This window comes from Phyllobates terribilis, unplaced genomic scaffold (assembly GCF_046119375.1).
Source record: "Phyllobates terribilis strain yellow unplaced genomic scaffold, ASM4611937v1 Scaffold_1__5_contigs__length_1240528914, whole genome shotgun sequence".
In the NCBI taxonomy this organism is placed as follows: Eukaryota; Metazoa; Chordata; class Amphibia; order Anura; family Dendrobatidae; genus Phyllobates; species Phyllobates terribilis.
Window position 1 is genome coordinate 314,998,714 of NW_027362761.1, and position 26,140 is coordinate 315,024,853.

The 26,140-nt window shown below is 42.1% G+C and overlaps 1 long non-coding RNA gene across 2 annotated transcripts in view; it reads right to left on the minus strand.

The window, feature by feature from the left end:
• Window positions 1-1,485: 1,485 nt before the first annotated feature.
• The window catches only part of LOC141167107 (uncharacterized), a 57,698-nt gene continuing 33,043 nt past the window's right edge, over window positions 1,486-26,140 (minus strand). The window contains exons 2-5 of one of the 2 annotated variants that reach the window (XR_012251394.1): window positions 2,068-2,204; window positions 1,891-1,997; window positions 1,700-1,800; window positions 1,486-1,619 (exon numbers count right to left, since the gene is read on the minus strand). This is a non-coding gene — a long non-coding RNA (uncharacterized lncRNA). The remainder of the gene's footprint in view (window positions 1,620-1,699; window positions 1,801-1,890; window positions 1,998-2,067; window positions 2,205-26,140) is intronic. The other variant, XR_012251393.1, reaches the window with a different exon arrangement.

Here is a 26,140-nt window from a genome sequence, read left to right on the forward strand (position 1 = left end):
AATCGTGGGACATTACTGGTGGTTTATCCAAAATTTGGCAATGATTACCGCACCACTGATGTACCTTCTGAAAGGCGCCAAATCAACGATGGTGAAATGGTCAGTTGAAACTGAGATGGCGTTCCAGCAGTTGAAGCTGGCACTGTGTAAGCAGCCGGTCCTGGTCGCACCAGACTTTACTAAAGAATTTGTGCTCCAGACAGATGCCTCAGAAGTTGGCCTAGGAGCTGTGCTGTCGCAGGAGATAAATGGGGAAGAGCATCCCATTATGTATATGAGCCGGAAGCTCTCATCCTGCGAGAAAAATTATGCCATTGTGGAGAAAGAATACTTAGCCATAAAATGGACCATAGACAAGATATTATCTACTTGACCGAAAGTTTAAATTGGTGTCAGACTATGCCCCTTTTGAGATGGTTTTAGAAAAAGAAGGGTAAGAATCCCCGGTTAACTAGGTGGTTCTTAGGTCTCCAAGACTTTGATTTTCACGTGGAGCATAGACTCAGGAAGTTACACGCTAATGTTGATGCCCTCTCCACAATCCCCTGCTTGGTGTCTGAAGGTGCCCAAACCCCCGGCTTTGGGCAGAGGAAGGGAATATGTGACAGAGTCACTGGTGTTATATACGAGGGGAGGTATTTGTCACGCCGGCTGCTAGCCTGTGTGAACTGAAACCTACAAACTTTCTGCCAGCATGTTATATGCTGGGGTTAACTCACTTAAAGGGCATGGTTTTTTGTGAATGGCAAAGAGGGTGGGAAGCCATTCACAGTACCTCCCGCCAGGGTGTGGCTGAGCAAGTTTAAATGCTCAGTCCTGTTTTTTTTCGTGGTTGGTGAGTCTCCAGGCTATGTAATTTCAGCTCAGAGAGGAGTTGAAGGCTTCAAATTGGTGCAGGGCAAACCCGCACACATATGGACTGTGTTGCCATTTGTCTTTTGTTTTACCTTTATGCCAACAAGGCTGAGTTTAGTTTTGCTGAAGTTTGCAGTGCTTTATGCTGACATAATAAATCTGGAGACGAAACAGTTCCTGTATCTACTTCCAAAATAATGCAAGGAGCAGTGGCGCTGGTAGGTGGTCAGTAAGGGCTTGCAGCAAGTCTGGAACAAGAGCCACTACTTGTCCAAAGTATCATGAAATGGTACCGAAAAGTGTAAAATACAGTAGATTCGCGCTTCCCTTTTGACCAAAATGTGATGGGGTACTACGTAAATGGTAACAAATATGGTAGATAAGGAGGTGTGTGCGTATGAGTATGAGGATAAAAAAGAAAAAAATAATAATGATGGATGACTAAAAAATGTATATAAGAAGGAAAATAAAAACAATGGTATGGAAAAAAAAAAAAAAAAAAAAAAAAGGGGGGACCAGCAGTAGTATATTAGTGTAAAATCCCAAAAGGGGAGTAAACGGACACTGACAAATATCTGTAGAAAAAATATATATATTTATTATAATAAATCTAATAAAGGAGGAGGGGGTAAACGGATAAAAACAAGAGAGGTCTTGGGCACAATAAAAATAAGGTTAAAAAGGGAATATGAACAATGGGAGGACTCCAAGGTTACTAGTGGGGTCCGCTGTATGGATAAGTGAAGACGCTTCAGGTAAGAGTTCTGCTGCAAAAATGGAGAAGAGAGGAATGAGTGATGTGTATGGGATGTGAATAGTGTGAACTAGGATTAATGATAGTTACCTGTGGGTAGAGTGGGGTGGAATGGATACTCAGGTGCCGAGAACGTCCTTGTAGACGCAGTGGGATCAGCTGATGGTGGCTTAAGAGAAAAGATGATGGTTCTGTGGGGAATAGAGAGAGGGGTGAGTAATATTATAATGGAAGTGGTAGTAGAAGTGAAGAAAAAAAGAAGAGAGAAAAACAGCAGTTACCTGATTTAAGGTGTAATCGGGGATGTGCTCATGGGTGGCGGGTGGTACGCCTATGTAGCAGGAGGCTGATGGAGGCCAGTAGATGTTTGTAGAGACGGTATAAAGTCCTGGATGAAAGGGTTAATGGTATAGTGGATGGTCGAAGCAGGTCATAAAAAAGAAATAGCTAGAAAGTACCTGAGTACAGGAGCAGTCTCTATGGGTCCCAGGGTATGGTAATGCCAGTTAGCCAAAGGGTGGTGAAAGAGGTCTGTGCATCTGCAGTTGTGAATAGGTCTGTATAGTCAATAGGAGAAGGAAAATGGGTAATCCTACTGGAGGAAAAAAGGGCATAAAATTAGAAGGTGCAATGGAGGTTAGTAGAGATAAAAAAGTTCTGAATACAACTGTTTACAGCATAGCTGGAAAGTATATAGAACTGTGGTAGAAGCTTTCTAATAGCTGGTCACTGCTGGTACATGGGGAGGTATAGAGCTTACCTCCGTACTAAAGTCCGATGATCCGTTTGTAGAGAGGGCTCTCTTACCTTCTTAATGAGGCACAGGAGATATCTTTAGGCTGGAGAGTACGGTAGTGCAGGAGGGCGCGCTGAGGCAGGGGAGTGGAGTCCCGGCCGGTGACTCTGACTCCGCAATACCTGTAGTAGCGGTGCAGGGCCTTACAGGACCTGGCGTGACGTCACGGTCACGTGTGAGGCACGTGATTAGGCTCGTACGGTGTGGCAGAGGGACCAGTTCCTATGCGTTTCGAAAGACTACGGCTTTCTTCATCAGGGATGGTCCTATTCTGCCAGTGGTCCCTTTTGTAGTTGCAGACTTTGAAGTTTGGTTATTTGATTGGTCCATCTTGATTAGGTAGAGCCTTTAATGACCTTCATAGGTCATTAAAGGCAAAGAGTTCTATTTCGGTGTTGAGTCCCTTTGGTTTGAGGGTATCCATTTCAAAAATCCAAAAACTTTCTCTTCTGGACATCTTTTTAATAAAGTTGCCCCTTCTCCAATTTTTTGGTACAGTTTGTATTCCTGATATCTTAGTACCTGTAATTTTTCCTCCATGTTTTTCTGCATAGTGTGCAGAAAGAGGGTGTCCGGGAAATTGGTTCTTGATGTTTCTTAAGTGTTCGTTAATGCGTATGAACATGGGGCGTATAGTACGCCCTATGTATAACTTTTCACATGGGCATTTCAGACAATAAATGACACCCGATGTGGAACATGTAAGAAAGTCTTTGATGGGGTATTCTTTTTGTGATGTTGTGATTGTGCATTGTTTTGTTGTTAATGCCTGTTTGCAGGCTTTACACTTCTTGCATGGAAAGAAACCTTTCAGGTTTCTTGTGAATATGTTAGAGGAATGGTGAGTGGTTGGTGGGTTTCTCACTGATGGGGCAATTAGATTACCCAAATTCTGGGCTTTTCTGAACACAAATCTAGGGTTTCGTGCCAGTTTGTCCCCAATGATCTTATCATCCTTTAGTATATCCCAATGTTTTTTTACAATTTTCCGGATTAAATGGATGTTTGAGTTGTATTGCAGGATGATGGGGATATCTATGATGGTATCATTCCATGTGTGGTTCGGTTTTAATTTTTTGTCTGTCAGTAGCCTATTCCTGGAAGAATTGCAGACTTTATTTTTTGCTGATTCAAGGAATGAGGCTTGGTAACCTTTTTCTAGAAATTTGTGTGTGAGAATATTTGCTTCTGTTTCAAAGTCTTGTGTGAGAGAACAGTTACGGTGGAGTCTAGTATATTGGCTATAAGGTATATTTAGTAGCCATTGGGGTAGATGACAGCTGTCAAGTGGAATGAAACTATTTGCGTCCGTTGGTTTGGAGTAAGTGCGGGTTTGTAAATGTCCTTCCTCAATGTATATGTCCAAGTCAAGAAAATTAATTTGGTTGATGCTAGTGTGATATGTGAATTCCAGATGGTAGTCGTTCTTATTTATGTCTAGTAAAAATTGGTTAAGTGAGGGTTGGTCACCTGACCATATGAAAATGATGTCGTCTATGTATCTTTGCCAGAGGACCAGGTTCGTATGTAGGGTACCCCCAGGGTAGATGGTGGTCTGTTCCCATCTCCCTACGTAGAGGTTGGCGTAACTGGGGGCGAACCTGGTCCCCATGGCCATACCCCATTGCTGGGTGTAGTAGTGCCCCTCGTGTAGAAAGAAGTTGTGGGTCAAAATGAACCTCATACAGTCCTTTAAAAAGGAAGTTTGTTCCGGTGGTGTCACATTAAAGTGGTCTAGAAAATGTGCTGCTGCTTCGCAACCTTTATCATGTTGTATGACTGTGTAAAGTGCTGTGATATCCAAAGTGCCCAAGATGTAGTTGTCTTTCCATACTAAGTTCTGAAGTAACTGTAGTATGTGTTTGCTGTCCTTGAGGTAGGAGGGGAGTTTTGGAACCAGGTTTTGAAGGTGAAGATCCACAAATCTGGATAGATTAGAAGTTAGGCATTGTATGCCTGATATAATTGGTCTACCTGGGGGGTTAGAGAGTGATTTGTGGATCTTGGGTAAATAGTAGAAGACAGCAGTTCTGGGATAGGGAATATTGATATACTCGAACTCTTTTTTATTTATAAAGCCAGATTGTAGTCCTTTTATCGTTAGTGTTTTTAGTTCGAGTTTATAGGCTTCTGTGGGATCTTGTGGTAAGATTTGGTAAGTGCGTCTGTCGTTCAAGATTCTGGAGGCTTCGGTCTGGTATTGGTTTAGTTCCAGAAGGACAATTCCACCTCCTTTGTCGGCTGGCCTAATGACAATATTTTTGTTATTTTGTAGTTGCCGTATTGCTTGTTGTTCGGATATGGTGAGGTTATTTTTGAACTTGGCGCATTTTTTGTCACTAATACGGCGTATATCGGAAATAGTATTTTGTTGAAAACTTAAAAGGGCTTCTGAATATTCATTAAGGGGGTTGAAGTGAGATTTGTTTTGCAGTTTAGTATGTGAATAAGTGACATGTGGTTCTTCTGTAATAGACTTTGCTAAGGTTAGGTCTTTTTTAAGGAAATGTTTTTTGATGGCAATTTTGCGCATGAATTGTTTTATTCCTATAAAGGCCTCAAATTTCCGAAATTTAGAGGAAGGGGCATATTTGAGGCCTTTGTTCAACAAAGAAATTTCGTTTGGTTTTAAAGAATATTGACTTAAGTTAAAGATGCCTTGGTTTAAGGTTTGGTGTGGGTTTGACTCCTGAGGTTGCGTCTTCTTTTTGGTGAACTCCCCCCCCCCCCCCCCCCCCCCTCCTGCGGCCTCTCTTAGATCTCTTTTTGGGGCCACCTGAAAAAAATTGGATTTACTTAATCTTTTCCTTACTTGTGGAGGATTGGTGTTTGTTTCTACACATGGCGTGGTGGAATTTTGGAAATGGCTGCAAGAGGGTAGGTATATCGGGGGAGTTTCGTTATGGTCATTTAGTGTCCGTTTACTCCCCTTTTGGGATTTTACACTAATATACTACTGCTGGTCCCCCCTTTTTTTTTTTTTTTCCATACCATTGTTTTTATTTTCCTTCTTATATACATTTTTTAGTCATCCATCATTATTATTTTTTTCTTTTTTATCCTCATACTCATACGCACACACCTCCTTATCTACCATATTTGTTACCATTTACGTAGTACCCCATCACATTTTGGTCAAAAGGGAAGCGCGAATCTACTGTATTTTACACTGTATCTACTTCCGACTGCAGCCGAGTAAGTCGTCTTGCCACACCACTTATGTCAGGTGAATGAGAGGACAACCATGGTGACCACGCATGTCAGTTGAATGAGAGGACAACCATGATGACCACATATGTCAGGTGAATGAGAGGACAACCATGATGACCACATATGTCAGGTGAATGAGAGGACAACCATGATGACCACATTTTATGAAAACAATTGACTGTATCAGCATTGAATCCCGCCAGTTTCTCACATATCATGATGATACATGCTATAACAACTGGATTTCCATTTTGAGGCATTGTAAATTTTGGCAGCAAGCAGAATGTATTGAGATAATTTGAAAGAGGGATTTGGCATATTTAGAGGTTCATCACCTAAAAGGCACACTGTTGGTATTGTAGGACACGGAGTCCTGTCACCATCTCAATTAATACGTAACTAGAGTATAGTTACTGTTGGACAGGATCACCTCATATTGTACATGGTGCCTCCCACTAAATAGTCTTTGAAACGTAGGTTTAGAAATAGTTCATGTAATGTAATTAGAATGTAGTAGGGCCTGTGTAAGATTAGCAATGTAACTCCCAAAGCTAGTAGATAGAAAGAGCTATGTAATATGGATAAAAGGCCACCCCTTATTGGTGCTTAGAGAGCTACAGATTCAAGAACAGAAAAGGCAACTCAATTTGATCCATTAGGGATCCAACAAACTACGCCGAAATGAAAAGCTACTCAATATGGATTTTCAAAGTTTTTTTTTTTTTACAGAAGAGATTTAAAAAACATTACACCACCATGATTTTGGTGATTAGCAAAATAATTAAAAGGAGGAAGAGTAAAGCTGTTTGCTGAAGTTGTGTGATTGGCAGGATTGTTCATGGTGGGCATCAGCGATGATACAGCTGGATAATATAGTTCTAAACTTGCTAAGGGTGTAAAAAAAATTCTTTGACTGTAGAGACATTTTTAAAGTCAGGACATTCTAAGAGTTGCTGTTTTGCGACATCTGCAGAATTATCTCTTCTTTAGGTATTAGATATTTTTTAACATAACACTAACTTTGCTGTTAAAAATCCAGACGTAAATGACCTGCTCATGGTTCTAATCAATCTTACAGTATCTATTTCACAGACTTTCGATCTCTTACAATATAATATGTACAGATGGAGCAATCTTAACCAATCTTAATGGAAAGTATGGAGGTGCACTGACTTTCCCCTAATAGCAAATGTTGAGGTATGAAGGATTGGGCATGCTACATTTCAACATGCACAATCGGGTGTCTGACAGCGGAGAACTCCCCTCTATGTATTGAAAACAAGCACTTGTCCAAAAACATTTTCGATTCTACATTCAGCTTTACTATTGAGTTTCTGGAAATGTACATTTTGCGACAATGAAGATTAAGGCAATCTGAAATGAGCTACTATCTGTGGCTAAGTGGTAAAAAACTGGTATACTGTTAGTGTACTCAATAAATAAGTATTGTATCATACTGTGGAGGCAAGAGTCACAATGAGGAAGTTACATTTTCTCTGAATAAAGAGGTAGAATCAACATGTTGCAGGAGTATGTTTTTAAGATGTTAATCCTTGGTTTCACTTTGAGTTGAACCCGCTTAACCTGTTCATTTGTATGTAATTACCCTTAAAGAAATAGCAAGGACATATCAGCTGGAACCCAATCAAACTACACTTATCACTTTGTTAACCATTTAAGGAAAGACAAACATAAAATAATAATAAAAGAAAGATAAAGGCCACAATGCACGCCAAAGGAGGAAAGGAAATTTAATTTAAACTTTCCCATGGTCCAGATGCTTTAAAATTAGCCATATAGATAGCTGGGAAAGTCCACTTCTAGGCATGATGAAATGCCAGCAAATTCAGTCCCTCAAGCATCTGCTGTCCTGAGCATTGTTAGTGTGCTTTCACATTGCGTTCCGGCATCTGTTCTGTGGCCCATTGGCGCGTACGTCCGAACCCCCGACAAAACAGGATTCGGACGTATGTGCCTACGGGGCCTTAGACTATAATGGTGCTGGCAGAGAGAACGTTTTCCGGAAGTAGTGCTGTTGTTTAAAAGCATTCAGCAACTATTAGAAGTAACACAAGCACAGGAGACAGGAAGTGTTGTGCTCCAGAAGCATCCATCAACTAGAGGGGTTAACACAGTCACAGGAGAAGGGGAGTTTTTTTAGCAGAGCCCCAGGGGGATTGTGGGGAAGTTGTTTACTTTTCTGGCCGGAGCCGAAGAGAAAGGTGGCTTATGATCTGTATCTCACAGAAGGAAAGGGAACAGAATTCAGGTCAGGAGGGAAGATAAAAAAAGGTCAGTTAGACTCCCTGAGCTAACAGTGTGGAGTGTTATCAGCCAGGAAGATAAGGACTGTCATAGAGATCATCTCCCTCATCACATCCTTCTCCCCCTCTATCTCCATGCAGGATAAAGAATGCTGTGTACTATTGAGTCCTTGTGAAGGAAAAGCCTGTGGTTGTGTATGCATTAAAACTGTGCTGTACTGTGCTACCGGATAATAGATTGTGTACTGCTGTGCTGCAAAGGAGACTGTACTGTTATTACTGGAGCCTGTTGCTCAAAGAGACATTTGCATTGCACTTGCTGTGCCTCAGTAAATGTTACTGTTCTACCGTTTATGAAGACTCTAGTCAGATGTGTCTGGTCAGCAACTGAATCTATCGTGTGCCTGAGAGAAGCTGCAGCCTATGGTCGCCCTGGGTAATGGTTCCCCCAGGATTCCAACGAATTCATGTAACCAGTCTCGCCCCTATCTGAACTTAGGCAGCGTGCGTGTAACATATACACCTACTAGAGGCGGACACTCAGATGCAGTCTACTATATCTCAGTGTCTGCCTCCAGTAGGCGTACATGCTCAAAAATGATGCACGGCAGAGTGTACATTATAGTCTATGGCCCCATTGTCACATACGTCCAATTCCCATTGTGTGGGAGTTTGGACCTAAACCTCGATGGGGCCACCGAACGGGTGCCTGAACACAAAAACACTGCAGCATCCTCAGGTCTATACATGGCCCTCGCTGTCACTGTCTGTGTATTGTAGAGGGTCTTTAAAGGGAATCTGTCACCAGGTTTTTGTTACATTATCTGAGAGCAGCATGATGGAGGGGCTGAGTTCCTGAATCCAGCTATTTATCACTTCCTTTACTGCTTGCTTTTGTTTTAATTTAATGTAGTTTTGATTAACAACTGTTTTATCTGCTGCAGATCTAGCAGTGCTCTGAATGCTGAGCTCTGTGTAACCCCGCTCACATCACTGATTGGAAGCTTTCTGTGTACACTGTGCATAGGTTGAAATTTGCTAATCAGTGGTGGGTGTGTGAGTGGACTACAATGCAACAGGCCAAGTAGTCTTCTACTGATAATCTCCTGTAGATAAAACAGTGATTTCATAAAAGCTACACTAAACTGACAAGTAACTGATACATCGCAGGAATCGGGGTCTCTGTCCCTACATCATGCTGCCCTGGGATTAGGTAGCTAATAGATTCCCTTTAACACAAGCAGAAAAATTTCCTACAACGAGCCCCAATTGATGCTATATTATTGACAGGCGCTCAATTTATATGTTGTATTGGGAGGTTTTCATACAGCTGCTCTTGCGATCGTTCTTCTGAAACCCTTCCCTTTAATTTATCGTGGGCAGCTCATCCCCTCATTACATTGGTTTATGTTCTGTTAGAGTTGATTCATCCATATGCATAGATCTCAAAAGCACCTGTCATTTTGTGAAAAGAATGCCAATGGCACACTCAACAAACCTACTGACCCTGGTCCGACAATAGTTCAAAATACACCTGATATTATTCAAGTCATGGTGAGGAAATGGGCACAGTAAATTTGTATGAAGTCCAAATGCCTCATCACCAACAAATACAATTGAGTGGCCCTGAAGAACCAGACAGTGAATGAGGTTCTGGGATGTTAAGTTGGTTGTTGAGAAGCCGTTGACCCATTCTGGATGTAATGAAAATTCTAGAATCTGCTGAACTTCCATAGGCCCCAATATCTACAATGATAAGCCGGGACTGGCTATCTGCCAAAGCCAACTGCACTAGCCAAAAGTACTGTTCATAATTGTAAAATCGGCAACCTGGGTTTGCCAGCTTCTTCACCCTGATGTGTTTTCTTGAAGAGCACCAAATCTAGGACACTGCAAAGCACCATAGAAACCTTCATCATTATCTAGCCCATACATGGCAAACCCTGGCCCGTGGGCCAAATCTGGCCTGCAGGGAGGTTTTATTTGGCCTGCGACACCAGAACCACCACACCTATGTGGGACCATTATTCTGTATGGAGGACTATGTGGGGTCCATTATTTTGTGTGGAGGACTATGTGGTTCCCATTATTCTGTATGGAGGACTATGTGGGGCCCATTATTTTGTGTGGAGGACTATGTGGTGCCCATGATACTGTATGGAGGACTATGTGGGGCCTATTATTCTGTAAGGAGGACTATGTGGGGCCCATTATTCTGTATGGAGGACTTTGTAGGGCCCATTATACTGTATACTGGTTGGCCCATGGCTTTGTCCAAGTTTTTCATTTTGGCACTCTGTGTTTGTGAGTTTGACATTGCATTTTCTGCAATGGGGACAGGACGACTGCATCGTATTGAAGGGAGGATGGATGGGGTCATGTATCTCCAGATTTTGGCCAACAACTTCCTTTCCTCAGTAATAGCATTGAAGATGGCTCATGGCTGGGTCATCCAGCGTGACAAAGACCCAATACACACAGCAAGGGCAACTAAGGAATGGCTCAGTAAGAAGCTTTTCAAGCTCTTTGAGTGACCTAGCCAGTCTCCAGACCTGAAGCCAATAGAAAATCTTTGGAGGGAGCTGAAACTCAATGTTGCCCAGCGACAGCCCCGAAACCTGAAAGATCTGGAGAAGATCTGTATGGAGAAGTGGGCCAAAATCCCTGCTGCAGTGTGTGCAAACTTGGTCAAGAACTATAGGAAACGTCTGACCTCTGTAATTGCAAAAAAAGGTTTCTGTACCAAATATTAAGTTCTGGTTTTTATTGTATCAAATACTTATTTCATGCAATAAAATGCAAGTTAACTATGTAAAAATCATACAATGTGATTTTCTGTTTTTTTATTATTAGATTCTGCCTCACACAGTTGAAGTGTACCTACAATAAAAATTACAGACCTCTCCATTCTTTGTAGGTGGGAAAACTTGTAAAATCGTCAGTGTATCAAATACGGTACTTAATTTCCCCGCTGTAACAGGATAGGGCCCAGGATTAGGGCCATATATACTAGGATTGGGGATATATATAACAGGAGGGGGCCCAGGAAAAGGGATATATACAGTACAGACCAAAAGTTTGGACACACCCTCTCATTTAAAGATTTTTCTGCATTTTCATGACTATGAAAATTGTACATTCACACTGAAGGCATCAAAACTATGAATTAACACATGTGGAATTATATACTTAACAAAAAAGTGTGAAACAACTGAAAATATGTCTTATATTCTAGGTTCTTCAAAGTAGCCACCTTTTGCTTTGATGACTGCTTTGCACACTCTTGGCATTCTCTTGAAGAGCTTCAAGAGGTAGTCACCGGAAATGGTTTTCACTTCACAGGTGTGCCCTGTCAGGTTTAATAAGTGGGATTTCTTGCCTTATAAATGGGGTTGGGACCATCAGTTGTGTTGTGCAGAAGTCTGGTGGATACACAGCTAATAGTCCTACTGAATAGACTGTTAGAATTTGTATTATGGAAAGAAAAAAGAAGCTAAGTAAAGAAGAACGAGTGGCCATCATTACTTTAAGAAATGAAGGTCAGTCAGTGCGAAAAATTGGGAAAACTTTGAAAGTGTCCCCAAATGCAGTTGCAAAAAACATCAAGCGCTACAAAGAAACTGGCTCACATGAGGCCCGCCCCAGGAAAGGAAGACCAAGAGTCACCTCTGCTTCTGAGGATAAGTTTATCCGAGTCACCAGCCTCAGAAATCGCAGGTTAACAGCAGCTCAGATTAGAGAACAGGTCAATGCCACACAGAGTTCTGGCAGCAGACACGTCTCTTCAACAACTGTTAAGAGGAGACTTTGTGCAGCAGGCCTTCATGGTAAAATAGCTGCTAGGAAACCACTGCTAAGGACAGGCAACAAGCAGAAGAGACTTGTTTGGGCTAAAGAACACAAGGAATGGACATTAGACCAGTGGAAATCTGTGCTTTGGTCACCAGACCTGAACCCAATCGAGATGGTTTGGGGTGAGCTGGACCTCAGAGTGAAGGCAAAAGGGCCAACAAGTGCTAAGCATCTCTGGGAACTCCTTCAAGATTGTTGGAAGACCATTTCCGGTGACTACCTCTTGAAGCTCTTCAAGATAATGCCAAGAGTCTGCAAAGCAGTCATCAAAGCAAAAGGTGGCTACTTTGAAGAACCTAGAATATAAGACATATTTTCAGTTGTTTCACACTTTTTTGTTAAGTATATAATTCCACATGTGTTAATTCATAGTTTTGATGCCTTCAGTGTGAATGTACAATTTTCATAGTCATGAAAATACAGAAAAATCTTTAAATGAGAAGTTGTCCAAACTTTTGGTCTGTACTGTATACCAGGATGGGGCCCAGGATACAGGACATATATACTAGGATGGGGATATATATACCAGGATGGGGAACATATATACCAGGATAGAGTACATATATATATATATATATATCAGGATGAGGCCAGGGTGAGGGACATATATACCAGGAAGGAGCCCAAGATGGGGGACATTACTACATAATGAGGCAGGGGGTGCAATTCATATGTCCTTATAGGATTATAGGATTTAGAACTCTACAAGGGCCCATACATCTGACCAACATGCGGGGGTGGCCTGCCCAAATTTTGCACAGAGTCCCATCGGACTCTAGTTACGCCCCTGGGGGTACTTACAGTGCTGTGAGTGGTGATTGTCGCTGCATTGGCATGCCTGAATGACTGAAAGCCGGCGGTACCCAAGAGGGATGAAGTTAATTTTCTCCTTGGTGCCGGGAGATTACCCTATATGTGCAGATTTTTAGCTTTATCCAATGTGACAGGTTCTCTTTAATATTGCATGTAAAATACATGTGCCATACAGATGTCAAAAACTGACAAACGGATTTTTTCAGGGCGAAAAACTGATTTTATATACGCACATCTGAACCCAGCCTGAGACCACGTCTCTGCATGTTCTCTATATTTTTTTTTACTTTCCTAATAAATTACCTAAACATGTATAATGAATTGTTCATGTCTATGCTGCTAAACTGCATATAAAAGATAGCAATTTATATTAAGTGTAGTTACATCATCAAATAGTTCTAAAAGCTTTTTTAAGAACTATATAATTGCATTTTATAGAAATATCAGAGTTTCCAACCAAGTCTTTTATTGGTCTCCTATTTACTTTAGCCACTAGAAGAAATTCTTTAATGTGTTTGTGCTGTTTTCTGTTTGCCAAAGGCGTAGTAGATGCATATTATATAGGGACACGCGGAGGTTTTCATTGAATGCACCATAATTCCTGTTTGTATAGACAGCTGAAGAATATGCAGGTCTGCCTATACATAGCATGGAAAACTGGACAAAAGGGATCATATCAAAATAAGCACTTAGAAGCCATAATGTACAAGGTAAGAAATCAGTAGTCATCGTTGACGCTTTTCTAAAGTCGATTTTTTTATTATGTAAATGAACATTACTTTTGTGAAACTATATACAATATGTACAAAATGCAATACAATACGCCATACAATAGAATCACATGACAGGAGACAGAATACATTTGTTTTCCTTATGGTGGAAGATGATGGATTTCTGAAGATGCAGCTTGACCCTGTGTGAAAATAGACACCATACACAAAATCTGTATATTACCAGATAGTGAAATCTAATAACATGAGTGTGAATAGCTACAACAAAACAGATTAGCATATGTCTAACAATGTATTTTATTGCACATTTATCTAGAGCTACTATATTCATTTCCATTCACACACTGCATTACTTTCTACTTGGGTTTTATTGTGTTTTTCTTTACATTGCAGCATACTGTAGTGCTTTAGGGGTGGTGATTTTGTGGCATTTTTTCCCACAGTGACACACTGGAGAATAATTTTTATATGGTGTGGTTTTTCAGTGTGGTACTACACATACAGATTAAACAGAAGAGGTTTCAGGAACTGGAAAAGTGCATGATCTCTAAAAAAATAAGCAGCATGCAACAACTAAGTTTTTGCTTCCTTTCATTCTTTTTCTGGCAGCGACTAATAATTGCACAACTTTTGCTCTTTATAGTGGAGATTCAGAGGATACCATATTTCTTTTTGCATTAATTTATCTCACATAGATTAGTACATAATCATGTAAACTGGGTAGCACTATACAGTTTCCCTTGACGGAGGAATAGCAGGGTCATAACTACAAGCTGCAAGGGTTGCAATCGACAGTGGCTTGCAAAAGTATTCACCCTCTTGGCTTTTTACCTATCTTGTTACATTACAACCTGTGTTTAAATATTTTTGTAATCTGATTTGTGTGTGATGCATCAGCGCTAAATAATCTAAGTTGTTGAAGTGAAGTGAGAAAAATATAGGCATAAATTCAATTTATGGGATCAAATAACTAAAAATTAACATGTGCATATGGATTCACCCCTTTTGCTATGAAGCCCCTAAGAATTTCTGGTGCAAGCAATCAATTACCTTCATAAGTCACATGCGCAGTGAAAGGAAGTCCACCTGTGTGCAGTCGAAGTGTCACATGGTCTATCAGTATATACACACCTGTGACGAATAAGAGTAAAATCTTAATTATGCCAGACATACAGTACAGACCAAAAGTTTGGACACACCTTCTCATTTAAAGATTTTTCTGTATTTTCATGACTATGAAAATTGTACATTCACACTGAAGGCATCAAAACTATGAATTAACACATGTGGAATTATATACTTAACAAAAAAGTGGGAAACAACTGAAAATATGTCTTATATTCTAGGTTCTTCAAAGTAGCCAACTTTTGCTTTGATGACTGCTTTTCACACTCTTGGCATTCTCTTGATGAGCTTCAAGAGGTAGTCACCGGAAATGGTCTTCCAACAATCTTGATGGAGTTCCCAGAGATGCTTAGCACTTGTTGGCCCTTTTGCCTTCACTCTGCGGTCCAGCTCACCCCAAACCATCTCGATTGGGTTCAGGTCTGATGACTGTGGAGGCCAGGTCATCTGGCGTAGCACCCCATCACTCTCCTTTTTGGTCAAATAGCCCTTACACAGCCTGGAGGTGTGTTTGGGGTCATTGTCCTGTTGAAAAATAAATGATGGTCCAACTAAACGCAAACCGGATGGAATAGCATGCCGCTGCAAGATGCTGTGGTAGCCATGCTGGTTAAGTATGCCTTCAGTTTTGAATAAATCCCCAACAGTGTCACCAGCAAAGCACCCCCACACCATCACACCTCCTCCATGCTTCACGGTGGGAACCAGGCATATAGAGTCCATCCGTTCACCTTTTCTGCGTCGCACAAAGACACATGGTTGGAACCAAAGATCTCAAATTTGGACTCGTCAGACCAAAGCACAGATTTCCACTGGTCTAATGTCCATTCCTTGTGTTCTTTAGCCCAAACAAGTCTCTTCTGCTTGTTGCCTGTCCTTAGCAGTGGTTTCCTAGCAGCTTTTTTACCATGAAGGCCTGCTGCACAAAGTCTCCTCTTAACAGTTGCTGTAGAGATGTGTCTGCTGTAGAACTCTGTGTGGCATTGACATGATCTCTAATCTGAGCTTCTGTTAACCTGCGATTTTCTGAGGCTGGTGACTCGGATAAACTTATCCTCAGAAGCAGAGGTGACTCTTGGTTTTCCTTTCCTGGGGCGGTCCTCATGTGAGCCAGTTTCTTTGTAGCGCTTGATGGTTTTTGCAACTGCACTTGGGGACACTTTCAAAGTTTGCCCAATTTTTCGGACTGACTGACCTTCATTTCTTAAAATAATGATGGCCACTCGTTTTTCTTTACTTAGCTGTTTTTTTCTTGCCATTATACAAATTCTAACAGTCTATTCAGTAGGATTATCAGCTGTGTTTCCACCAGACTTCTGCACAACACAACTGATGGTCCCAACCCCTTTTATAGGGCAAGAAATCCCACTTATTAAACCTGACAGGGCACACCTGTGAAGTGAAAACCATTTCCAGTGACTACCTCTTGAAGCTCATCAAGAGAATGCCAAGAGTGTGCAAAGCAGTCATCAAAGCAAAAGGTGGCTACTTTGAAGAACCTAGAATATAAGACATATTTTCAGTTGTTTCACACTTTTTTGTTAAGTATATAATTCCACATGTGTTTAATTCATCGTTTTGATGCCTTCAGTGTGAATGTACAATTTTCAAAGTCATGAAAATACAGAAAAATCTTTAAATGAGAAGGTGTGTCCAAACTTTTGGTCTGTACTGTACATTCTAATGGCAAGAGCAGCATTCCTTTATTTTTTATGTTGACTCTTTAATCTCTGTTCTTCTTTAGTTGATTAACACAGACTACTATTTGTATAATCCTGAATGTTATCTGCTCTTTGATTCTGAAACAATGATGTGTATTTACAAGAGCCCCTGTGATACCAACTATGTAAATAGATTATCTCAAAAAATGATAGGTGAGCCCTGCACCTTTACCTCTGACATGTGATATGCACACTTAGCTTTGGGGGAGGAGGATGAGAGCAGTTCTGCCATTCAGGGGGCTGAGCCCAGAGAAGCAGAAAGGACATGTGTTTTTTTGTAAGAGTCAGACTTGAGCCCAGAGAAGCAGAAAGGAGATGTTCTTCTGTAGCAGACAGTCTTGGGACAGAGATTCAGAAAGACTTTTACAAGGAGAATGAGAGACATCCTTCAGGAAAGTAGATGGATTGCATGGCATCCAAAGAGACACAGAAACTGAATTATATATGATTCTAGCCTAAGGGTACCAGCCCTGACTAGAAAGATTTGAATCTGCTCCATTAACCATCAGAGAGACATGGATATATTTTGGGGAGTCCAGGAGAGGACGAAGAAGTCACCTGGCCCCATGGATATGTTGTTTTGGGGTTGCTAGGAGGGACCCACTGGTCGCCTGGCCCCATGGAAACTCTCAGAGAGGCCAGATTTGGACCCTCGGGTCTCCTGGTCTTGTACCTCGATGGACTGCTAGCTTCCTAAGCTTGCCACTACCTTCTCTCTGTGGGGGCCTGCCAGAAGCGGGGGGCCACTGGTTGAGGTAGTCGGCCCTGGAAGTCTCCAAAGTCGCGGCTGTTCTATCCCATGTGTGCAGAGAAGGAAGGGTGAGACTGAGTAATGTTGCACCATCTTGGGTATTCGCTGAGACTGTTCTGTGTGTTTATTGTCCGCTTTGTGGTTCCATAAAGTATTGCCACGCAGTTTTACCCTCACCCTGCATTGTCTGAGTAGCGTTACGCCCACGGAAGATCCAGGTCTTCACAACACCTTTTCTGAAAGGCCACAGAGGCTGCAACACCATTAAAGGAGTTGTCCAGTACTTTTTTCAATTGCCCCAATGTATTTAGCATGTGCCCATAAGTGATTTTGTAATTACCTTTAGTTGTATGTATTGCCTGTGAGCGGTGCTATCCCTGGCCGCTCACAGGCATCACGTCATTCCCAGCTGCAGCTGGCTTTGACATCTGCTGATGTCACGTCAAGTTCCGGCTACAGCCGGGTGTCACTCAGGACTGCGTTCCACGGTGAGTGATGGACTGTGGACGGGGTTATTCCGCCCACAACCCAGCATCCACCGTGGGGACCGCGTCACTGATCATAGAATCATAGAATCATAGAATGGTAGAGTTGGAAGGGACCTCCTGGGTCATCTGGTCCAACCCCCTGCTCAAAGCAGGATTCACTAGATCATCTCAGACAGATGTCTGTCCAGCCTCTGTTTGAAGACGTCCATTGAAGGGGAACTCACCACCTCTCGTGGCAGCCTGTTCCACTCATTAATCACCCTAACTGTCAAAAAGTTTTTTCTAATATCTAATCTGTGTCTCCTCCCATTTAGTTTCATCCCATTGCTTCTAGTCTTTCCTTGTGCAAATGAGAATAAAGATGATCCTTCTACAATGTGACAGCCCTTGACATATTTGTAGACAGCTATTAAGTCTCCTCTCAGTCTTCTTTTTTGCAAGCTAAACATTCCCAAATCCTGCAACCGTTCCTCATAGGACATGGTTTGCAGACCAGTCACCATTCTGGTCGCTCTTCTCTGAACTTGCTCCAGTTTGTCTATGTCTTTTTTAAAATGTGGTGCCCAAAACTGTACACAGTATTCCAGATGAGGTCTGACCAAAGAGGAGTAAAGACCGATAATGACTTCACGTGATCTAGACTGTATGCTTCTGTTAATACATCCCAGAATTGTATTTGCCTTTTTTGCTGCTGCATCACACTGTTGACTCATGTTCAGTCTATGATCTATTAGTATACCTAAGTCTTTTTCACATGTACTGTTGCTTAGCTCTATTCCTCCCATTCTGTATATGCTTTTTTCATTTTTATTGCCCAGATGTAGTACTTTGCATTTTTCCCTGTTAAAAACCATTCTGTTGGTTGCTGCCCACTGCTCCAGTTTATTTAGGTCTTTTTGAATCCTCTCTCTCTCTTCTCTAGTATTAGCTATCCCTCCTAGCTTTGTGTCATCAGCAAATTTAATCAGTTTACCCTCAATTCCTTCATCTAAATCATTGATAAAGATGTTGAACAATACAGGTCCCAGGACGGAGCCCTGTGGTACCCCACTTGAGACATTCATCCAGCTGGATGTGAAGCCATTTACAACCACCCTTTGAGTCCGATCACTAAGCCAGTTATGAATCCACCTAACAGTTGCCTGGTCCATTGCATACTTGGTCATTTTTTCAATAAGGATGGTGTGAGATACTTTGTCAAATGCTTTGCTGAAGTCAAGATATACTATATCTACAGCATTTCCCTGATCCACCCAGTCAGTGATTCTGTCATAGAAGGAAATTAAGTTAGTCTGACATGACTTGTTAGTTACAAACCCATGCTGACTCTGGTTATTCACTTCATTCTTATCCATGTACTTACATACATGTTGTTTAATAATTTGTTCAAAGATCTTTCCTGGTATAGAAGTCAGACTCACCGGCCTATAGTTCCCTGGGTCCACCTTCTTCCCCTTTTTGAAGATAGGAACAACATTTGCTCTTCTCCAGTCTTCTGGGACTTCTCCTGTTCTCCAAGAATTTTCAAAGATTATGGAGAGTGGTTCTAAAATTTCTTCTACGATCTCCTTCAGTACTCTGGGGTGTAATTCATCTGGACCTGGAGACTTGAACTCATTTATGTTAGCTAAATATTCCCTCACAATCTTTCTGTTTACAGATAACTTGGATTCCTCTATTCCTTTAAAAGGACAGTGAAGATCAGTTGATGTTACATTTTCTTTCTGAGAGAAAACAGATGCAAAATAGGAATTAAAAAGTTCGGCCTTCTCAACATCCTCTCTTACCATTTCTCCATTTTCATCCTGTAAAAATCCTATAGCATCTTTGACTTTTCTTTTACTTTTGACATACCCCCAAAATCCTTTTTTATTGCTTTTGACATCTCTTGCAAGCCTTAATTCATTGTCAGCTTTAGCTAACCTGATACGTGCCCTGCAGGATCTGCAGACTGCATTATAATCTTCTTTAGATATGCCTCCCTCTTTCCATTTAATAAACATTTCTTTCTTTCTTTTTAGCATGTGTTTAAGTTCTGTGTTCATCCATCCTGGTTTCCTTAAATGCTTCCCATTCTTCCTACTTTTCGGGATTGTTAACGATTGTGCTTTGAGAATCTCATTTTTAAAAATTTCCCATTCTTCCTGGACATTTTTGTCCTTAAGGACATCCAGCCATTGGATCCCTCCTATTCTCTTTCTGAGTCTCTTAAAATCTGCCTTTCTAAAATCTAACCTTGAAGTCTGAGTCTTCACATGTCTTCCTCCTCTAGTTATCCAAAATTCTATAATAGCATGATCGCTGCCTCCTAGGGTCCCAGCCACCTTTACCTCCTCAACCATTTCCTCCCTGTTTATAAGGATTAGATCCAAAGTAGCAGATCCCCTTGTTTTCTCCCCTACCTTTTGGAAGATAAAGTTGTCAGCAAGAGAGGATAAGAATTTGCTTGACCTGTTAGTTTTACTTGAGAGAGATTCCCAACAAATGTCTGGATAGTTGAAATCTCCCATGACCACTACGTCATATTTTTTGGAGAACTTGGTCATTTGATACATAAAGAGTTCATCCATATCTTCAGCTTGCCCAGGTGGCCTGTAGTAAATGCCTACAATGGTGTCCTTTCCGTTGTCCTCTCCTTGTATTCTTACCCAAACAGTTTCCACCGAACTCCCAGTCTCTGAAGCTTCAATCTCTGTGCAGATATACGCTTTTCTAACATACAATGCAACACCTCCTCCTCGTTTATCAAGTCTGTTTCTTGCAAATAAGTTGTATCCTTTTAGCCTTTTATTCCAATCATGTGTATCGTCCCACCAAGTTTCAGTGATTCCAATGACATCATATTCCTTTTCCTGCATTAGTAGTTCCAATTCTCCTTGTTTGTTGCCCATGCTTTGTGCATTTGTATAAAAACATTTTAGTTTGTGATTGGTTTCTCTTCCTCCCATATTTTTATTATTTAAATTGTTTTGTCTTTGTTCTTCCTTTCCACTTCCAGTAGCAGAGATCTCAATAGTATTTGTCAGCTGTATGGCTTTTTATGGCCTTTTGCTTCCCTTCCCACATTGTTCTAGTTTAAAGCTCTTCTGATGAGTGTAGCAAGGCGACTTCCAAATACATGTTTTCCAGTCTTCGTAAGGTGCAACCCATCTCTAGCAAGTAGTCCATCGTATAGGTAATTCATTCCGTGATCCAGAAATCCAAATCCTTGTTGACGGCACCATCGAAGTAGCCAGTTGTTCACCTGTAGAATCTTATTCCACCTCATTGTTCCATGGCCATCCACTGGGAGGATGGATGAGAAGACCACCTGCGCTCCCAATTCTTTCACTTTCTTGCCTAAGTCTTCAAAGTCACTGCAGATGGTTTCCAGGTCCTTTCTTGCGGTGTCATTTGTCCCCACATGTATTAGCAGGAATGGGTAGTGATCTGTAGGTCTGAAGAGTCTTGATATCCTGTCAGACACATCTTTAATTTTTGCTCCTGGAAGACAGCACATTTCTCTTGAGGTTATGTCTGGTCTGCAGATAGCGGCCTCTGTTCCTCTTAACAGGGAATCCCCCATGACCACCACTCTCCGTTTTTTCTTCACAACATTCTTCTTTCTCCATCCAGGAGGATTCTGAGGGCTTACAAGGTTATTCATTGCTGGCAAAGTCTTATTTTGCTGTATTTCTTCATGGTTCTCCTGCGTGAGAGCCTGGTACTGGTTCCTGAGTAGTATGGGTGCTGACTGCCTCTCGATCCTCCTGCTTCTCTGGGTCACATGCTTCCATTCCTCTGTTTCGTCAGGTGCAGTTCGAATTTCTTCTCTTTCTGAATCATGAAGAGATAATTCTGCTCTGTCTAAGAACTCTTCACCTTCCAAAATGATTTTCAAGGTAGTTAACCTCTCTTCTAGATTTCGCAACTTTTCCTCCAACAGGGACACAAGCTTGCATTTCTGGCATGTGAAGTTTGGCTTTTCCACTGGCAAGTCTGTGAACATGTAGCAGGATATGCAGCTCACCAAATGGCTCCTGGACTCTTCCATGTTCTTATTGTTAATGTTCTGAAAACAGTGAAAAAAGCTTAAAAAAAAAAGCTTCAAAATGCGCGCGCCAGTAGGCGCGCCGTTTACCGATGTCCTCTTTTCAGCTCCAACAGCCAAAATCCAGTGTTCTTTGAGCTCGCGGAGACTCTTCACTTACCCCAAAATGCAGTGGGAATATGCAAATTATCTCCTCAGGACTCCTCCCCTGGTTTACCGATGTCCTCTTTTCAGCTCCAACAGCCAAAATCCAGTGTTCTTTGAGCTCGCGGAGACTCTTCACTTACCCCAAAATGCAGTGGGAATATGCAAATTATCTCCTCAGGACTCCTCCCCTGACTTCAGTGGAAGAAAAAGTCGGCTGCCTCCGGGGATCACATGATATCTGTGAGGGTCAGCTATAGTGCCGCTCACAGGCAATACATACAACTAAAGGTAATCACAAAAAACACTTATGGGCACATGCTAAATACATTGGGGCAATTGAAAAAAGTACTGGACAACTTCTTTAAGGAAAAGGCACCACTACCCAAACAACACCATGAAGACCAAGGAGATCTCCAAACAAGTCAGGGACAGTTGTTGAGAAGTACAAATCAGGGTTGAGTTATAAAAAAATATCCCAATCTCTGATGATCCCCCGGAGCACCATCAAATCCATTATCATTAAATGGAAAGAACATGGTACCACAACAAACCTGCCAAGAGAGGGCCACCCACCAAAACTCTCAGCCCGGGCAAGGAGGGCATTAATTAGAGAGGCAGCACAGAGACCAAAGGTGACCCTGAAGGAGCTGCAGAGTTCCCAAGCAGAAACTGGAGTATCAGTCCATACCACAACAATAAGCCGTACACTCCATAGAGGTGGCCTTTATGGAAGAATGGGCAGAAAAAAGCCTTTACACACAAAAATTGTAAGGCTCATTTTGAGTTTGCCCAAAGACATGTGGGAGACTCCCCAAATGTATGGAGGAAGGTGCTGTGGTCAGATAATACCAAAATTGAACTTCTTGACCACTAATGTAAATGCTATGTCCGGCACCAAACCAACACTGCTCATCAGCCCAAGAACACCATCCCCACAGTGAAACATAGTGGTAGCATCATGCTGGGTGGATGTTTTTCAGCAGCAATGACAGGGAAAATGGTCTCCGAGTCAAGAGGAAGATGAATGGTGCAAAATACAGGGATATTCTTGAGCAAAACCTGTTTCAGTCTGTCAGTGATTTGAGACGGGGAGGTTCTCCTTCCAACAAGATAATGACCTAAAGCATACTGCTAAAGCAACATTCGAGTGGTTTAAGGGGAAAAGTGTACATGTTTTGGAGTGGCCTAGTCAAAACCCAGACCTCAATCCAATTGAGCATCTCTGGTCAGACTTGAAGATTGCTGTTCACCAGAGGAAAACATCTAACTTGAAGGAGCTAGAGCAGTTTTGCCTTGAGGAATGGGTAAAAACCCCAGTGGCAAGATGTGGAAAGCTCATAGAGACTTATCCAAAACGAGTTTCAGCTGTAATTGCCACAAAAGGACGCACTACAAAATACTGACTTTAGGGGGGGTGAATAGCTATGCACACTGAAGTTATCATATTTGTTGTTTGCTTCGCAATAAAAAGAAAATCAAATGTTCACAGTTGTAGGCATGTTCTTTACATGAACTGATGCAACTGATGTGAGGCAGCAAAACACGAAAAATGCCACAAATGGTGAATACTTTTGCAAGCCCCTGTATATGAAAAGACCATTACTACTAAAGACTTGCAATAATTGAGGGCCCCATTGGAGCTTTTGCATTGGGGCCCATGAGCTTCAAATTACGCCACTGGGGAATTTAAAGATATGAGTCGGAAAATGTAATTTACCTTCATAGATTTTAACATCTTATGTAAATAGTCACATATTCATTCCCTTTTTGGCTATAACATATATATCTGCATTTTCCTAGGGCTTTACGTTATTTTTCATTTTCCAGCTTCTAGGAAAGATAAACATATTTATACAGTAGATTATATTCATGTAATGTATTCACTCTGAGGTGAAGTTTATGTTTCTGCTTAAGTAGTTGTCCCTATGCCTAAAAAAAACAAATACAAGTTAAATTTAAATACATCCATAATAATATCACAATGATCATAATGGCGCAGACAAACTGCTGTAGTTCTCGTGCGAGGATCACATCGCAATGCACAAGCTGGCCTGGCACCTCTCCTGATCTGAGCATGACAGCGTGATGTATTTCTGTGTAGCTGTCACACTCAGGTCAGGAGAGCCAACAGTCAGTCCGAGGATTGTTATGGGATCCTCACACGAGAAATACGGCCGTCTGTCTGCCCTCTAATCCGAACAATAGCTTGATAGGAATCTGCTTTTGATAAGTCTCTTAAGTAGAATTTTGTTAGGTAATTGAAATACACAAGAGTCTGTGGACCTGATGCATCACAACTAGTGTTGAGCGATACCTTCCGATATCGGGAAATATCGGATCGGATTGGATCGGACCGATACCGAAAAAGTATCGGATATCACCGATTCCGATACCGGAAACCAATGCAAGTCAATGGGACAGAAATATCGGAATGAAAATAAACCCTTTCTTTCCTTGTAGGTTAATTCTACATGAAGGAAAACAACTAAGAATAATGTAGAATGTATTGGGGGAGGTGGGGGAGACAATAAAGGCATAGAGGTTTAGCCCAATCAAATGGAATAGCAGGAATTAATATTTTTTTTAAGACGTTCTGAGTTACGGAAATATTGACTATGTTAAGTATTTTTATATTTTGTCAGATATTTATGTTTCACTACTTCCATGCTCTTCACCTTCTTTTTTACTTCTCCCACACTTTCTCCTTCATCATCCTCAGCATCTTTTTCATCCACTTCTTCTTCACCTTCTTCATCTTCTTCTTCTTCACCTTCTTCGTATTATTCTTTTTTTTTACATTCTTCATATTCTACTTCTTCACCTTCTTCATCTTCTTCTTCTTCATCATATTCTTATTTGTGGCAGGCATTCCTGTAGTTGTTATCTATAAAAGGTTGGACATTACACCTTTCGTTCTGCCCGTCACAAAAGATTTACAACAGGATTTGTCCGCGTTCAGTTTGGCCTGCAGCAGCAGGTCTTTACCAGGGGCACCACGAGGAGGAACGGACTCACCCCCATACACTGCTTAGTCATCTTCTGCTTATAATTTAGATATTATCTTTTGCTCTGATTTTTAGTCTTATGCTTAATGTTCTTCCGCTTTTTGTTCTGCAGCTTCTTGTATTTCTGCTTCTTGGTTTTCTGTCTCTTGTTCTTCTGTATCTTGGTGCTTGTCTTCTCTTCTTTGTCCTCTTGGTCAACTTCTTCAGGGTCATCTTCTTGGTCTTCTTCGAGGTGATCTTCGGGGTCCTCGTCTTCTTCGGGTTGGTCTTCTGGGTCCTCGTCTTCGGGGTCCTCGTCTTCTTCAGGGTGGTCTTCAGGGTCCTCGTCTTCTTCGGGGTGGTCTTCAGGGTCCTCGTCTTCTTCGGGGTGGTCTTCAGGGTCCTCGTCTTCAGGGTCGTCGTCTTCGGGGTCCTCGTCTTCTTAGGGTTGGTCTTCAGGGTCCTCGTCTTCAGGGTCCTCGTCAGGGAGATCTAGAGTGATTACCAAGAACCATTTCAAAAAGCTTGAACTTGGAAATGTAGCAGAAGGTACAAGAAAGCTGAGGAACTACCGAGGACCAGCTGACGGTACTGGAACCCGGATGGGTAGCAGAAGGTACAAGAGCCAATGGAACTGCCGAAGACCAGCTGACGGTACTGGAACTCGGTTACTAAGCAGGAGGTACCTGTGCCAGAAAGCACTACCAAGGACCAGCAGACGTTGGTGGAACTTGGATATCGAGAAGGAGGCACCTAATCCAAAGACACTGCCGAGAACCAGCTGACGGTACTGGAACCCGGATGGGTAGCAGAAGGTAACCATGTAAAAAAAAGTTCAAGGCCGCGAGCCGGCCGCAGTTACCAAAACCCACAGTCCTACAGGGGGTGCTTGTCCTATTGGCACTATGGAACCAGCCTTCATTGCCAGATCCCGCAGCCCACATAGGAGTCACCTAAACTGCAGGCACCATAGAGTCGGCTAACCCGACCGCAACACGACAGGACAACGCATTGGAGGCAAAGCGACGTTGACACTACCCGGAAACAGCTGGCGTGCTGGAACCAGGCTGGGCAGGAGGGAGTACCCGTGCCAAAGTCACTGCCGAGAACCAGCTGACGGTACTGGAACCCGGATGGGTAGTAGAAGGTACAAGAGCAAATGGAACTACCGAGGACCAGCTGACGGTACTGGAACCCGGATGGGTAGCAGAAGGTACAAGAGCCAATGGAACTGCCGAAGACCAGCTGACGGTACTGGAACTCGGTTACTAAGCAGGAGGTACCTGTGCCAGAAAGTACTACCAAGGACCAGCAGACGTTGGTGGAACTTGGATACCGAGAAGGAGGCACCTAATCCAAAGGCACTGCCGAGAACCAGATGACGGTACTGGAACCCGGATGGGTAGCAGAAGGTACCCATGTAAAAAAAAGTTCAAGGCCGCGAGCCGGCCGCAGTTACCAAAACCCACAGTCCTACAGGGGGTGCTTGTCCTATTGGCACTATGGAACCAGCCTTCATTGCCAGATCCCACAGCCCACATAGGAGTCACCTAAACTGCAGGCACCATAGAGTCGGCTAACCCGACCGCAACACGACAGGACAACGCATTGGAGGCAAA